The sequence below is a fragment of the Pinus tabuliformis genome, chromosome Q, assembly GCF_031772625.1.
Source record: "Pinus tabuliformis cultivar Carrire ecotype Pingquan chromosome Q, CPIR1, whole genome shotgun sequence".
Lineage (NCBI taxonomy): Eukaryota > Viridiplantae > Streptophyta > Pinopsida > Pinales > Pinaceae > Pinus > Pinus tabuliformis.
The window spans coordinates 232,224,514-232,240,529 of record NC_142296.1 but is presented as its reverse complement, the minus strand read 5'-3'; positions in this window follow the sequence as shown (position 1 = coordinate 232,240,529).

Sequence of the window (16,016 nt, the reverse complement as noted above, 5' to 3'; positions counted from 1 at the left end):
GTTTTTTACCAAGTGTCATTAAGTACTTGCTCAATACTCCCATTGCTTAAGCAATGTCCAATCAAGCGCAAACCATAGCATACATCAAACTGCCTATGACACTTGCATAAGGAACATGGGCCATATCCTATATCTCCTCTTTCCTCTTTGGACATTGATCAACACATATCCTTGCCCCATTAGGAATCAATAGCTTCAACATTTTACTATGTTGCATAATGAGGCACTTCATAATTATCTCAACATATTTCCTCTAGCTCACTCAGAGTTTTATAATTGTGTGGTCCATTTTTATCTCCATTCTAGGAATGAGATGTGCAACACCAAGATCCTTCGTGTCAGATTTGGAGGACATTTGCATCTTCACCTCCCTGATTGCACCCATGCCATTTCCAACCAATGACATATCATCAACATACAACACTACATATCTAAAACACTTTCCTACTGACTTGAGATATACTCAGTGATCATCCCATCTTCTCATAAATCCCAATCCCTAGATGTACATGTTAAACTATTGGTACCACATCCTAGGTGATTTCCTATGACCATAAGGGGACTTCTTCAACTTGCAAACTATACTCTCTTTACCAATTACTACAAATCATTTAGTTTGTTTCATGTATAATTTCTTCTTCTAGGTCATCATGCAAAAATGTTGTCCTTACATCCATTTGTTATATCTCTAGATTAAAATATTGTAGCCAGAGACACCAGTACTCTAATGAAAGTTATTTTTGCAACAAGGGAAAATATCTCACCAAATTCAACTACCTTGATTTTTCCACAAATCAAGGCTTATACTTCTCGATCTAACCTAATACATTTAACATTGTCTCAAGCACCTACTTGTAACCAACTAGCTTCCTCCCAACAAGTAATGGAGCCAAGTCCCATGTCTCATTCTTATGAAAAGAATATGTTTCTTCAACAATCAATTTTGACTAGAGTTTACCCTTTGTCAAGTCAAATTCCTACATGACCAATCTGGGTTCAGCATCATTGGTAGATAACACAAAATCAGACCAGGTATCCAATGGATTATACCTTTTAGTTTTTTTCCTTATTTAACGACACCTCAAGACAAAAACCTACAGTTCCACCTCTTCATCTAATTCAGTCAATTCATCTAAATCACTTTCCTGATTCTTTAAGTCAAACACCATGTTTTTTGTTCCTTCTTCTTTGGAGCTTCTTTAGCAGAAGTACACCTGGCTTGCTTGAAGATCACATCTCTAATATAAATTGTTTTATTTGTAATTGGATCCCATAACTTATATCCTTTCATTCTATCCTTATAACCGATGAAAATACACTTAACTACCTTGTTATCTAGATTTTTCCTCCTCTCCTTGGAAACATGGACATGGGCCTCATATCCAAATATCCTAAGATGTGTAAGTGATGGACTTTTACCAAACCATACTTCATGTGGAGTTCTATCAAACAAAACTAATGAAGGAGACATATTTAGTAGTTAACAAGCAATGTTGACTTCCTTCACCCATAATTCATGTACCAATCCTAAACCACCAAGAATGATCATTGTATTTACCATTAATGTCTTGTTCATTCTTTCAACAACTCCATTATATTGAGAGGTGTATATATTATTTTTGCTGCATACCATCCCATGTTGTTCTTAGAACTACACAAGCCCTTTATCATAAAACTCACCTCCAATGTGTTGTCCTTGCAACAATACCCTCCAAATTTTGTATCCTCCCTTTGCCCATGTGATTTTTTGTTTCTAGTTGTTAAGATGATTCTACACTTCTGTTTTAATTTTTCAAGTCCCTTTCTAAAGGAATCCTAAGTGTCATATTTTATTAAGGGAAGTGTCATTATTTGTGAAAGATAGTTTTGGCACATTTTTAAGAGTAATCTATGGTATAATATCTCACATTAATAAAAAATATCGATAATGAGGACATGCATTGGACTCACTCCTAAGGTGTTGTGCACTTTCTCTTCTCAGTTGACACTTGTGTCGAACAATATATGTTAAGTGTCGCACTTGGAGGTAAGTGTTGTCTTATTTTCATTTCAATGAATGAAGGCTTATTTTGGGTACTAAGTGCTTCTTTCTTATGTTCTTGATTGTTTCTAAGTGTGTGATCATGTTCAATTTTTTTCATGCTTTCATTCTTACCTTCTTGTCTTCTTGATCACACACTTAGTCATTTTGCAATCTTTCACCATCTTTGTAACTTATCTAATGTTGAACCAACCTATCTGCCTCATGGAACTACACATTATGTAGTCCTAAGCCATAGTGAAACACCCTCCATCTCTTGGAACTATGCACTACACAGTCCTAGAGGACAGTATCCCTCAATTGCACACTATGCAATCCTAGTGCTCAGTCACTCAAATCTACTAGTTGCAATTGTCCAATGTGTAGTCCAAATCAGCCCTGCCTTTCCCTATGCATTGTGCAATCATAGTGGATAATGCAAACTCTTCTTGAACCCTGCAACCCTCAACTACATATTCCCTTAAGCCTCTCCTTTTGCCACTGCACATTGTGCAGTTATAGTTCCAAGTCATACCTCCCTGCTTCTTAGACTTTCCCACTGCATAGTCCTTCGCTTGCCTTTCTCTCTGCCACTATGCATTTCATAGTCATAGTTCCTAGAACCTCACTCCCTACCTCTTGTTCCTACTTACTGTGCTCAAGAGGGCCTCTCTCCTCAATCCCACCCAATGTCCCATCATAGTCATCATGCTACATGAGAAACAAGTTAGACTAGGTGATTTTGGGACTAATATTGTCTTGTCATGAGTGAACTTCACTTGCAGGTTTTATGATCTTAACATGGTAGGATGATGTTCAAGGAGGAAATCAAGAATATGTTGTAATAAGACACTTTTGGAGGAAAAATACAAAGAGAACAAAGGAACAAAGTAACATTGGATTATGATAGATGGATGAAGGTTAAGATGCCACAGCGGACTCTATATCATAACTATCCCTTTGGAGGATGTATATTAATTACAAGAAAATGTATCATGAAAATGAGAAGATAGTGGAAAATAAGAGAGCTTGGCATTGAAATTTCATGTCACCATCACCAAGTCATGGCTTCTCAAAGTGTCACCACTAAAGTCATGTGTTGCTAATGCATTTTTCCATATGTAATATTGTATTTTCGAAAAATGAGAAAATGCAAAACGTGTGGAATTCCAAGGGTGCCACATGGAATGTGAAAAGTCACTACAAAGTGATAAAGTTGTGTAGAAGATCAAGGGTCATATAGGAATTCAAAAATTCACATGGGAGCTCAAGATTCATCAGGGAAGTTCAAGAGTCACAAAGGAGGTGGAGAGTCACCTCATTTGTTATAAATACACCCTCATATCTCAAGCAAATGACTTTTCACCTTGGCTTCTCAAGCTAGGCATAGGAAAGAATATTATTATTTTGAGGAGTAAGTGGTGGCTTAACATTCCATTATTGGAACTAATGTTGTATCATTGTAATGGTGTATCTTGGGACTTTCGCTTAATTTGAAGCTCATACAGAATGTGCACTTTCATGAATAAGTCTTGGATGATTGTAAGATTATTCTTTAATTGTTTTTGGTGTATGTTTATGTTTCTACATACTAATGAAAATGAGATACTTTGTTGGCTTTAGTATGCATCTTTGAATTGTGCGTCTCTTTCTTGCATGATCATTATTTCTTTGTGAACTATTTCAAAAGATAACTAACATTTCTTTTAGATATATGCATGTGTCTTTACAAGGATGATACTATTGTTTTTATTTTAAAGACTCACTTTATCTTCCCTTTCATGAAATAATCTTTATACACTTTACAATTGGATACATCATAAGGCTAACTTACTTGGCCATCTTGAAAGTACACGTGTTTCTCTTTTGTTGTTTATTGTAGCCAAGGAAAATCATTTAGAATATGGTAGTCAAGCCTATTTCCTGTATCAGGATCCTACTCAAAAAAGATTGAAGTCTATTTGGGACTTAATATAGGGGAGATACCCTGTATGTTAGTGGTTTCTAGCACCATCAACATTATGGCGCTAGAATGAGGGAAACATTTTTATGGCTGATAATTTACCACATTCATATGAAGAACATTTTGTTCAAGGAAAACAATGTCTGAGCCCAACTCCAACTCATTTATCTAAGAAAGGAGATTCATCTCATTAAGGTTTGTACTATGCTTATGAATTCACTTATGAGAAACTTCGGACACTCTGACCTATTACTCATCAGCTTTCTAGATATCTTGGATTACTTTCTATCACATTTGTTCTTGCTCATAAGCAATCAAAGAAAGAGACAACCTGTTGTAGTGTGTTAGTTTCTTCAGTGAAAGAATTGGCTACTGCAACCCTTGAAGATTTAGTTGTCTCACGTGAAGAGTCTCTTCATCGAAGGAATCTTCCACCACTTATTTGGGAAAATATGGAGGGAGATGGGGAGGATTTTCTTTTCTCTCATGAGGAACAACCAAGGGATAAAGAACATTCGAATAACAAGAACAATCTGAATGGTGAAGGAGAAGCGTCTTTAAAATCAGAAAGTGAAGAGGAGGAGGCGAATGAAGACATGATTGATGACCAATTGGATTGGATGGCCCAAGGGCCTCTTGCTCTTCCATGCAATCTTCATTACTTACCAAAGCACCTGGATAAGTTACTTACAAAGTATGATCTAGACAAGAAAGTAAAGGTCGAAGATCACATTAATGACTTTTACTTACATCTGAGGAGGTTATAGGTATGTTTTGATGACGTTTCTTGTAGATTACTTTTGCACACTCTAGAAGGTAGAGCATCTATTTGCTACCATAGCCTTACACCAAATTCAATCCATAATTGGAGGGAGTTTAAACAATTATTCTTAGAAAAAAAATTTGATGATAAAATTCATGTCATGTTACTTAAAGAACTCATAAACATTAATATGGGGGATAAATAAAAGTTTAAGTATTGTAATCAAATATTTACATGTATTTTTAACAAGTTCCCCAATGTGAAACCTCATGCTTCAATCACTAAGGATTATTATATTGTTTCCTTGCCCACTAACATTTTTGTCTTTGTTAAACGAGATGTGAAGGAAACTTTGGATATTAACTTTGCATAGTTGTTGAGAAGGACTTAAGATCTATTGGGGTTATTGTTGGTCAAGAAAATTCAAAAGATTCCAAAGACACTAGTAAAAAGTCTCAAGCCTCTTCTACTAAGGATAGAGAGAAATACCTTTCTGATATGGACAACTTGACTAAATCCTTGAAGTTGTTAACCAATGAAGTGTCTGAAATTAAAAGGAAATTAAGTGAGGCTTACACTACTAATAAGTCCTTTAAGCCATTTGTTAAGAATAACTTCAATCAACCAGGGCAAGAATGCACAAAGCTCTAATGTTGTATTTAACATTGAGAATTTGGGCATGTATAACTATTGTAATTTTCATCAAGAAGCATATTATAAGAAAACATGCCCTCAATGGAAACACAAGATGAATGTGTGGTTGCCAATTCATAGAAAGTTTGTCAGTAGAATAGCATTTAAAGAATACTCAAGTTACTAAAGACCCAACCTCGACAAAGGAAAACACATGTTGATGATTCAATTTTCACGTTTGATCTTATCTTGAACAATAATCGAGAAGGTGCTAGTGAGCCACTAGTAAGAGAACCTTTTCCTTAATAACCTACTAAGAAATATAACTTGAGGAGTAAAGGACCGATTCCTGAGCATGATGTGAGGAAGTAATTGTTGAGGAAAAATTTACCTCCTAGTAATCATACTCAAGGCACTCAGACTAAATCCGAGAATTCTTAGCCTCAAATGAGTACTTCCATAAATAATAAGTACAAATTCATCACTCTTGAGGTATCGAACAAAGATACACCTCATACCCTTCAACACACCTTGCCAAAGATGAAGACATTGATTACAACGTTTTTGAAGACATGAAGAAAGCTCGTGCTAATATTTCCATCTATGAGCTAACAAAGTTGGCAAGCCAACATGAGTTGATTTTCTAGGCATTTGCATCTCAGCCTCCATCGAGTAAGAAAGTTTTTGCTTGTGAAGCCTCATTCGGTGAGTCTCCCACTATCCTCGAATCAGTAGTTAATGCCACTAATGTAAATTCTAGATCCACTTGCCCCCCTTTTCTTTTAACTTTTGATTTTTTCAATTATTGTGTCCATAATTACCTTGTTAATTCTTGTGTGTCTACCATTGTTATGTATTTATCTGTTGCAAAGAAAATCAATGCAAAATGGGAAAATATTGATGCAAAAATCGTAGAGTTAGATAGATCTCTAGTGCAGGCAATTGGTCAATTGAAAAATGTTATAATTGGTTTATCTTATTATCATAGAGTTCACCAATGTATTGATATTGTCATTGTGGAAATTCTGGAAGCTTATCGGTTTCTTTTCAGTAGAGATTGGTCTAGCAAGCTGTAAGGATACTTTGCTACTGATCGGACACATTTGTGTCTTCCTTATAAGGGAAAGAATAATTAGATTTGAATGGAGAGTGAGCCTTTTATGAAACACGTCATTACAGCACTTGAGGCATCTAATGGGTCGATTAACTTCGTGCAAGTAATTTTGATAAATTGTTCCTTAGAAGTTGATCATGGACATTATCTTGTGCAACCATCCATTGTACCACCAAATATACAATTGGAACTCCTTCCTTGCAATCCAATTAGTGCTAATTAATTTTGTAACATAGATGTAAATAGTACTAGCATAGAGACTAACCCCTATTATTGTTAACGTTTGGACTTTGTATTTTGATGGTTTGAAAGCACACGAGGTATTTGGAGTTGGGCATATTATGATTGACCCTCAGAAGAACAAGCATATCATTTCATATCGATTGGAGTTCGAGTGCATGAAATATATTACAAAATATACAACACTTATATTGAGATTAAAGAAATCCATAGACCTCAAAGTAGAAGTGTTAAAGGTAATAGGTGACTCAGAGATTGTTACATAATAGGTATGTAATATTATTCATTCGGTGTCACCTAATATTAAAAACTACCAACAAGAGGTATGGTGTCTTATTTCTTTCTTTCAAGTAGTTAATATTAAGTTTGCTCCTAGGATTCATAATGTAGTCGTTGACACATTGGCTGAGGTTGTTGTTAGGTTATCAACACTTAGAGATGGTTTTTCTATTGGGATTATTTATAAGCAATTAATTCTTGGTAATGTCACTAATTTACATGTTTTCAATGATGACCAACAGATATTGGATTTCATGGATAATGTAGACATGTTTAAAGATGTAGAAATTGATGAAGATGAGCATGAAATGTCTTTGCAGGAATCAACCTAGGCACATAAAGGGAACCCAATTCTTAAAGGTGTGGCGCCTTTAGAGAAACTTTAGGACCTGAAAAACCCCTTCAAGGGACCAAGTAATGTAAAGACCCATAGTCCTACATTGTTGCATGAACAAGTTAATTTGGGCACCAAGGAAGATCTGAAGTATGTGAAGCTTGATTCTTTTTGTTCTCCCCAAGAGCAATGAGACTTTATTCTCCTTTTCAAACAATACCAAGATGTGTTCACATTCACATATGATGATTTGAAAACATATGATATGAAAATGATCTAGCATGTGACACCTACTAAGGAAACTATGTTTGATCCCCTGAGTCAGAAAGAACTAAGGAAAATATTGGATACTCAAATCATTTTTAAAGTTCGTCATTCTACCTGGGTTTCTAATTTGGTTCCTATTATAAAGAAGTTTGGAGATATATGATTATGTGTTTATTTTCACAACTTGAATCGAGCTTTAGATAAGGATAATTATCCCATGTCATCTATGGAACAGATACTCCAAACAGTATCTGGGTCAAAGATGTTCTCGCAATTAGACATATTTTCTAGATACAACCAAGTTCTGGTAATAGAACTCGATAGGTAAAAAACTACATTCAAGACTAAATGGGGTACATTCATGTTTCAACACATGCCATTTGGACTCATAAACGTTGGTGTTAACTTTCAACAAACTAAGGACATCATGTTCCATGGACTAATCAGAAAAATTGTGGTCGTGTACTTAAATGATGTTACAGTATTTTCAAAGAAAAGATCTAAATATTTTTGTCATCTAAGGAAAATCCTTAAGTAGTGTCAAAAATATGGTATATCTTTAAATCCAAATAAGAGAATCTTTGAAGTTTCTGAGGGTAGCCTCTTTGGACACATTATATAAATTAAGGTGGACCTAGAATGGGTAAATACTATTGCTAAAATTCTCTTTCTAGTGAAAAAGAAGGTGTTGATGCCCCGAAAATCGTTGTATCAACATTGGGGGATAACCACCCTGTCCGGACCTTAGTACAGCTCCTTTTCCGTTTGGAATGGTGGCTCCGACTGGGGATAATGGGACCAGTTTCCCAGTAAATGGATAAATGGGATAAATGAATGATTGGTTAACTAATTATATGATAGGTGAATAGCTTAATATATTGACGAAATAAAGGAACTACTACTAATCCCGGGAACTATTGTACTTTTAAAGTGTAGCGCTTGATGATCTATGTTTATAAACAGACATGTAGATGACTCTATTCAATAAACATGGACTTTATTCATTCAGGATTACTCTTCTTAAATCGTTAAACAAAGTATTAGCGCAATATTGCTACACTATTTATATCATCGACACATATATGATCAAAGGAAAGGCATACCATAAACATCCAATAGTGAAAGAAATACGGAAATGCTATTAAAACACATACATATATTCGATAATAGCAAAGGTAATTAAATAACAATTCATATGAAAAGAATGGATAACATACATAGATAATAGTACCATATGAGCTGATAAACACTCCCAATATCAATCGCTATCTATGATTCTTCCTTCAACGTAGAAATGCTTCCAAACAAAGACAGTAGTGCACATTTGCATAAAAGCTTCCTTGTCGAAATTAGAATAACTGGTCCAGTTTTATAAAAGAATATGGCTGAAGCACAATAGTGCAACTTCAGTCTTTCAGTCAAGTACAAAACTTTACGACCCTTTCTAAAAACATGAAAGGGTCTATAAATACCTAATTAAGCTAACTATCTATGAAACTGAAATCCTACTTAATTGGTATCAATTGATTTTGATAATATTTTCCTCAGCAATCTGGCAGTCGGCGGCATGAATCATCAAGCAGGTTGTTTGCCTTTAAATCTGAGCTGACTTATCGCAAGCATTGGCTCCACTTCGGGTGGTTTGTTGAGGCGAGTGCTGAGCTGGGCGGCATAGGTGGCATCCTGAATATCGGGGATAATATACCCGATTGCATCTGTAAGGCACTTGAGGGCGGCTCTCTGAGTGTGTGGTTTTACCAAGAAGAACCAATAGGTGTCCCACGTTAAACTGTTAATTCCAGCAATTAACCTTCCCTTTTCCTCTAGATCCGGATAACATGACTGCTCCAATGTTTTCATCGCGGTCAATTTTCCTGGTGTGCATTGGGAAATCATGTTTGACAAGTAGAGGGTGTTATTGACTAATTCAACTAGATTGCTTGAAGTTGATTTGCATCTTGAAACTGCCCTCTCTGCTTTCATTAACTGGGACTGCCATTCTGTAAATAGTATATCTTTATGTGACTCTAAAATTCTTGGTAAATTTGCCGCTTGTCCTTGATCAGAATCTTGCCAGTCAAGAAATGCCGCTATCATTTCTTCAGCTTGATCCAATTCCGTCCTAGCCTTTTCTACTTTTTCGCTTATGGATGCCGTTAATTCACATAGTGGCTCTGCCTAGGCGATTTGTTGACATAGAAGCTTAATTTGGGCTATCAATGCAGTATTTATCTGTAGCGCTTCTATTCTGAATTCAGTTACTTGTGGAACGCCCTTTGTTTTCTCGAGCTGTGCTGATAGTTGAGCAATTTGCTCATCTTTTGTTTTTAGCATCTTTTCATTTGCTGCTTTCAACTGTGCCAAGGCCTCTGATAATTCTTTCTGCTTCTGGATTGCACTGTGGTCAATCCTTTGTTTTTCCGCCTGCAATTGTTGAGTTAGTTGATTGTTTAATTGTTGTTGTGTCAACAATTGTTGTTCTGCCTGCTCCGCTTTTTCCTTTGCTTTAGTTAGCTGTGCCTGTAATGAGAAGATTTCCTGGTCTTTTGTTTTCAGTAAAAGACTCACCTCCGATGCCTTATCTATTGTTGCTACCGAATAGGCTCCAGCATATTGTGACAGTTTTGTCAGGTCATCAGAGGGGTCAAATTCCTCCTTCCAAACCACATTGCCCGTGACCGTCTGTTCTGGGAAAAGAGAAGGTTGATCAGGCCTTCTTCTCTTCCTCTGTCGTTTTACTACAGCTTTATGTCTTGGGCTGTAGAAGACATCCAAGGGAGGAATTTCTTCTACCTGCAAAATGATTTGATCGGAGGGGTCCTTTGGTATTATCTCTACTTCTTTTGAAATGGGTGGGCCGCTGGTTCCACTTAGAACCTGTTGTGAAGTGGTTTCCTGTGTGTCTGCTGCTTTAGAAGTTTCAGTGTTCTTGGAACAATCCAGACCACTGATAATATAATCAAATTGCTGCCATTCCTGGAGCAATTTAGGATCGATATGAGTATCGACATTTATTTCAATGTTGGTCTGTTTTTTCTCTTTAGTCTGGGTCTCCTCCTGCACTTTCTCCCGCTCTTTCTCTTGCTCTTTCTCTTGCTCTTTCTCCTTAGTTTCCTCCTGTGGCTTCTCTTGTTCTTTTGTTGTAACCGGAGGTTCCTTTGACTGTTGTCGTTCAGGCTCGCTTGACGATGTTGTTGGGGTTGTTGCTAATAGATCTAGAGGCAGAGTTTGCAACCTCTGTTCTCTAAGTCTGTTAAATTCAATCAACCCTTCATCTTGGTATTTAATTCTGGAAAATGCCTTAACCTGCATTATTGACTCAGCTGAGGAGAACAGGTCATCAAACATATCTTCTTTATGATCAAATTTTGACAATTTGGCCTGTTCGAGTGCATTATAGGCGACTTTGTTGGGATCAAATTTCCTATTAGGGAGAGTTGCTAGAGTTAACGATTTCATTTTAGTAGCTTCTTTCTCTGCATGTTTGAGATCATGCAAGGTATAAACACCGCATCTCAAAGGAAAAGAGGGCCAGCCCTGTTTTTTATTTTTCTTGAGAGTCTGTGTAACACTCTTAGCAATAATCTGGTAAGCTATTTCCCTCGCCAGCAGTTTATCAGGTATGTACAAAGGAAGGACGTGAGGTTCGGCTTGGCTGCCGAAAACTCTTATATAAGTGAACTTCTCCTCCCCGAACCATCTTCCTACTGATGTTAAGTCAATTCCGGCTTGATAAGAAATCTTGGGAGCAGGTTTATCAAAAATAGAATAATGAATAGGTAACATAAAGCCATTGCAGACTTGGTATAAATGGTGCTTATACAAGGATTTCCACAATTTCTGATGGTATATATGAATCGGCATGGGGTCTTGTGGCGTCCACCTCCAGCCGAGCACAGGAAATTCAGAGTTAAAACATAAGGTGTCTAAAATATAGGCACTGTAATAGAATGGGGGAATTACCCTTTCAGTAACACGGGTCTTATTTCTAAACTCAAGGACAGCAGTTGCTAGTTTATCTGAGAGAATAGTGGCCCAATCCATTATTTCACTGTTGCATGCCGCTTCCATCAAGGGAACCATTTCTATAGTGAAATTAGAAGAGTCGTGCAATCCCCACAATCTACACATCATTATTCCAGTATAAAATAAGGAGAACATAGGGAATCAACTGAGTACTTACCAGAAGATTCATGTTTGTGTTTTGCTGGATTTTGTCTCCAATCCCGGATGGGTTCGGATTCCACCTCATTCTCTTTTCGGAATTTCTCCAAAAATGCCTTATTGTACTTCTTCTCTGGCTCAGGCAAATGATACATTTGTCTTAAATCTTCAGCCTTGAATGACCCGAAAATCCTCCCGTCTCTGGTGCAGAAGGTTCTGTCCATGATCGGGATTTCTTCAATTGCCCATCGCACTACATCTGTATATGGGAGAATTTGCTCCCGAGCTGCTATCCGATGAAGGAAGGAGTCAACCAGGTCCTTTAAAGTACCATCAGATTTCCGAGTTGAATCTGCAGAAGCTTGTACTGTTGTCACTTTGGGTTCTTCGACTTCAATCAGGTTGTAGGTACTTTGCCAAGTAGTTCTGCCGAGACCAAAACATGTAGTATCAGATATCAATCCTTTCTTTTTGTTTGTTGGATCAGCGACGGCTTGTCCTGTGGCTGGCGCAATGGAAGTGACCATGGTTTTCTTAGATTTCTTCCCCATTCTACTTGAGTTTTCTTCTTTGGATGAATTCTGCACAGAGGTGAAATTGAACGTAACACAGAGAGTTGACAATGAAAACCCAATATGAGAAAGATAAATTGATCAATGCGTGGTGAGGGATTAGCTTTCAAAATGGCCGCGAATACAATCTATGGGAGATTTCAGAACTTATTATTTCATTAAATGGTCGTTTAAACCTGCCAATCCTTAAATACCCATCATATCATTAATCGGCCGAATGATTCGTTTAAGCGTGCCTTGGATGTTTTGGCAGTTGAGCGGAGGTAAATCACTGTTCAGCAGATCAAGCTTTTAATATGAATTGATCGTAATATCCCTTAGTCTTAACGGTTTTTTGAAATCTGCGCTTTTGGCTTTATCGCAATCGGGCGTCGGGGAAAGCTTAACTTCTTATGTTGGCACCTTTTGAAATCCCCGATCGCCAATAGCAATATCACATCGCATCGGGAGTATGGGTGCTCTATGAAAATATGGATAACATACCGCCGATCGCCGATAGCGAAATCGCATCGCACCGGGGTGAATGGCGTGGGGCGTTTTAAGAACATACATAGAATATTACCGATAGCCGATAGCGATATCGCATCGGCGAAAATCAATGGGCCATCCACTTATACTCCCTATGTCATTGCGATATGCGATCTTGCGATCGCTTTATCGCAATGATCAAAGATTGATTATTTGTTATATTATGATCAAAATGGGTTTATCGAAAAGGTTTTCATAATGTTTTTCATTTTGCTTTCGGACCTTTTTGAACAATATAATATTGATACCAATCAAAACGAAAAGGGACCCAGTTCATATGATAGTTTTTCTAAAGAAATAATGATAAGAAATGGGGGGTTGTTGTAAAGCACAACAATTGGCAATTCGCTGGAAGAAACAGTTATCTCTGAAAAGTATGGGAATACTTAAAATTTTCCAAAATAGAGTTCTCATTAAAGGGAAAAGATTCTAATATAACTAGGTATATTTGCATTCTAAATAAAATAAAACTATCTTTGTTAATTTCCTCTCTTGTTTAAAATTAGATACATTCTAAGTTTTAAATTGGTGTTTCTTGGTTTATAATGATAAAATAGAGAACCTTTCCAAATCAACTTTTAGAATTGACTCCTTTGTCATAGGTAGAGCCTCTGCTGCCAGCAAACGTTCATAGTTTTGACAGGGATACCTTTAAACCATATTATTGTCCACGGTCCCATCCACTTAAGAGTGTGATTAACAGAATGAATTCAAAACATGTTTTCATATTTTGTATTTCCTTTCATTTTCTGTTATTGCTAAGACAAAAAGCCATTGTCCTGGTTTGGTGTCCAGCTATTGACAATGCCATTCACTGGTAGTAATTTAACCAAACAAGCTGGCTCGTGATGAGACCCCTTGTCTTAGAATTCTAAGCCATTACCCTGTTTTGGTATGCAGTATTGGTAATGTCGGTTAAACTATTTCCCTATGAACATGGTAAGCAGGCTTGTAATAAGACCTCTTATCTTTATTATCGGATTTTTAGAATTACACTCTGAGTAACCATAATCTTTGGTGAGTGGGATGGACAATTTTCTCCTTAAGAGTAAACGGATGACAAGATAAGAGTTAAAGATGCTGAAGTTGAATTAGTTTCTATTTTGATATTGATAACCCTTTTGTGGCCAATCTGAAAACATAAAATGATTTACAATACTTCTAAACTTCGAGAGGGGTTCACAAAAATTGAATTGTGATTTTGGGATGCAAGTATACCTAGTTTCCTAGAAATTTTTCCTCTTATGTAAGACTTCTATTATCTAAAAGTAAATATCCACACTACCTCTGTTGAGCAACTTTTAAATACAGCAAAGGTCAATGGAAGATACCTTATAACTTTATTTTCTAATGGTCCTACAAACTACAAAACTCTATTAAACTAAAAAGGAGAAGGGGTTACCTCCTCAATTAAAGAATTTCTTTAAGATAAGGCCATTAACAGGGAGAGAATCTCTCAAACCTGATAAATCTTGTAATATGAAGGTCGAATGGCCTATCTTCTCACAGATCTGAAATGGCCCAAGCCACATCTTCTGGAACTTGGTGTGTTTTCCCTTGTCCTCTTGGGCTTTGTCCCATTTCAGAACTAAATCACCGACTTGAAATTGTTTTGAACCGGATGAGACTAAATCAAAGGATGACTTGATGATTTGCTGATGTTTTGCATGAATAACCTTGGCTTTTTCCCTTTCCTCTTCTAATTTTAGAATTTGGTCATGTCTAAACTGAATAGAAGAAGAAGGGCTTTCCTCAATAAACTGAACTAGGGCTAAGGAAGGTAGGACAAGATTAGTTGGTACCACTGCCTCTTTTCCATACACAAGGTTAAACGGAGATGATCCTATAGAAGCCTTCTGTGTTATCCTATCAGCCCATAGTGCGAATATTAAGGATTTGTGCCATGTTTTATGGTTCTGTTCGATAGTTCGCTTAATAATTTTAATCAGATTTTTATTTGTAGATTCTGCTAAACCATTACCCTGAGGGTAGTAATTAGTGGAATATTTTAATTTAAATCCTCTTTTAATAGCGAAATCAAACATAGCATTACCTGAAAAATAAGATGCATTATCAAAAACAAGAGCATTTGGGACACCAAACCTGGTAATGATGAATTGATCTATGAATTCAATGATTGCATCAGAATTCGTTGTCTTCAAAGGAATTGCTTCAACCCACTTAGTAAAATAATCGGTAGCAGTAAGGATATACTTATGTTGTTTGGAAGAATGCGGGGTAATTTCCCCAATGATATCCAATCCCCATTGTTCAAATGGTTGTTCAATGTTGATCGGCTAGAAAGGGAAAGCTGATTTTCTTTGTCTTCCACTAGAAGTTTGACAATTTTGGCATTTCCTCACATATTCATGAGCATCTCTAAACAGAGTGGGCCAATAGTAGCCAGCATGAATGATTTTATGGGCTGTTGTGTCAGCTCTAAAATGTCCTCCTGCTGGTCCATCATGTAATTCCTGCAAAACCTTTTGTGCTTCAGGTTTTTCTAGGCACCTTAAGATTGAATCATAATTTCACCTAAAAAGCACATCATCAATAATTGTAAAATTTTTAGCTTTCAATCTAATGGCCCTTTTGTTTTTGTAAGACAGGTTAGGAGGTGCATATCCATTTTTTAAATAAAAGATTAAGTCAACATATTGTGACTCAGAATCAGTAATACTTATCTGGTTGATATCTTTGGTTTGATCTGTATCACTTGATTCTGGAATGTTGGATGCTCCTGCCAATAACCTGCAAAAACCTTGACCTCTAACAATATTTGATGGTTTAATTTCTAAGTCATATCTTGAAGTGTTGTAACCCAATTTGCCCTTTTTTCACCTAGTTCCCTTTGGATCAACAGTTGCCTTACTGCGGGGAAAGGAACTATAACTTTTGTGTGAGCTTTTAAAAGGAAGGGTCTATAATGCTTGACAGCTTTATACACATCAAAGGCTTGTTTTTCTACTTCGGAGTAATACAATTCAGCACCCTGAAGATTTGAACTATAGAATGAAATGGGTGCTTCCACCTTGTGATCATTGAGTTGCGTGAGTACTGCTGCATAAGAAAAGTTGGATGCGATCAAGGACAATTTTAGGGGCGAATGTTCGCCCTTTGGTGAAATTAAGGGGTTTTA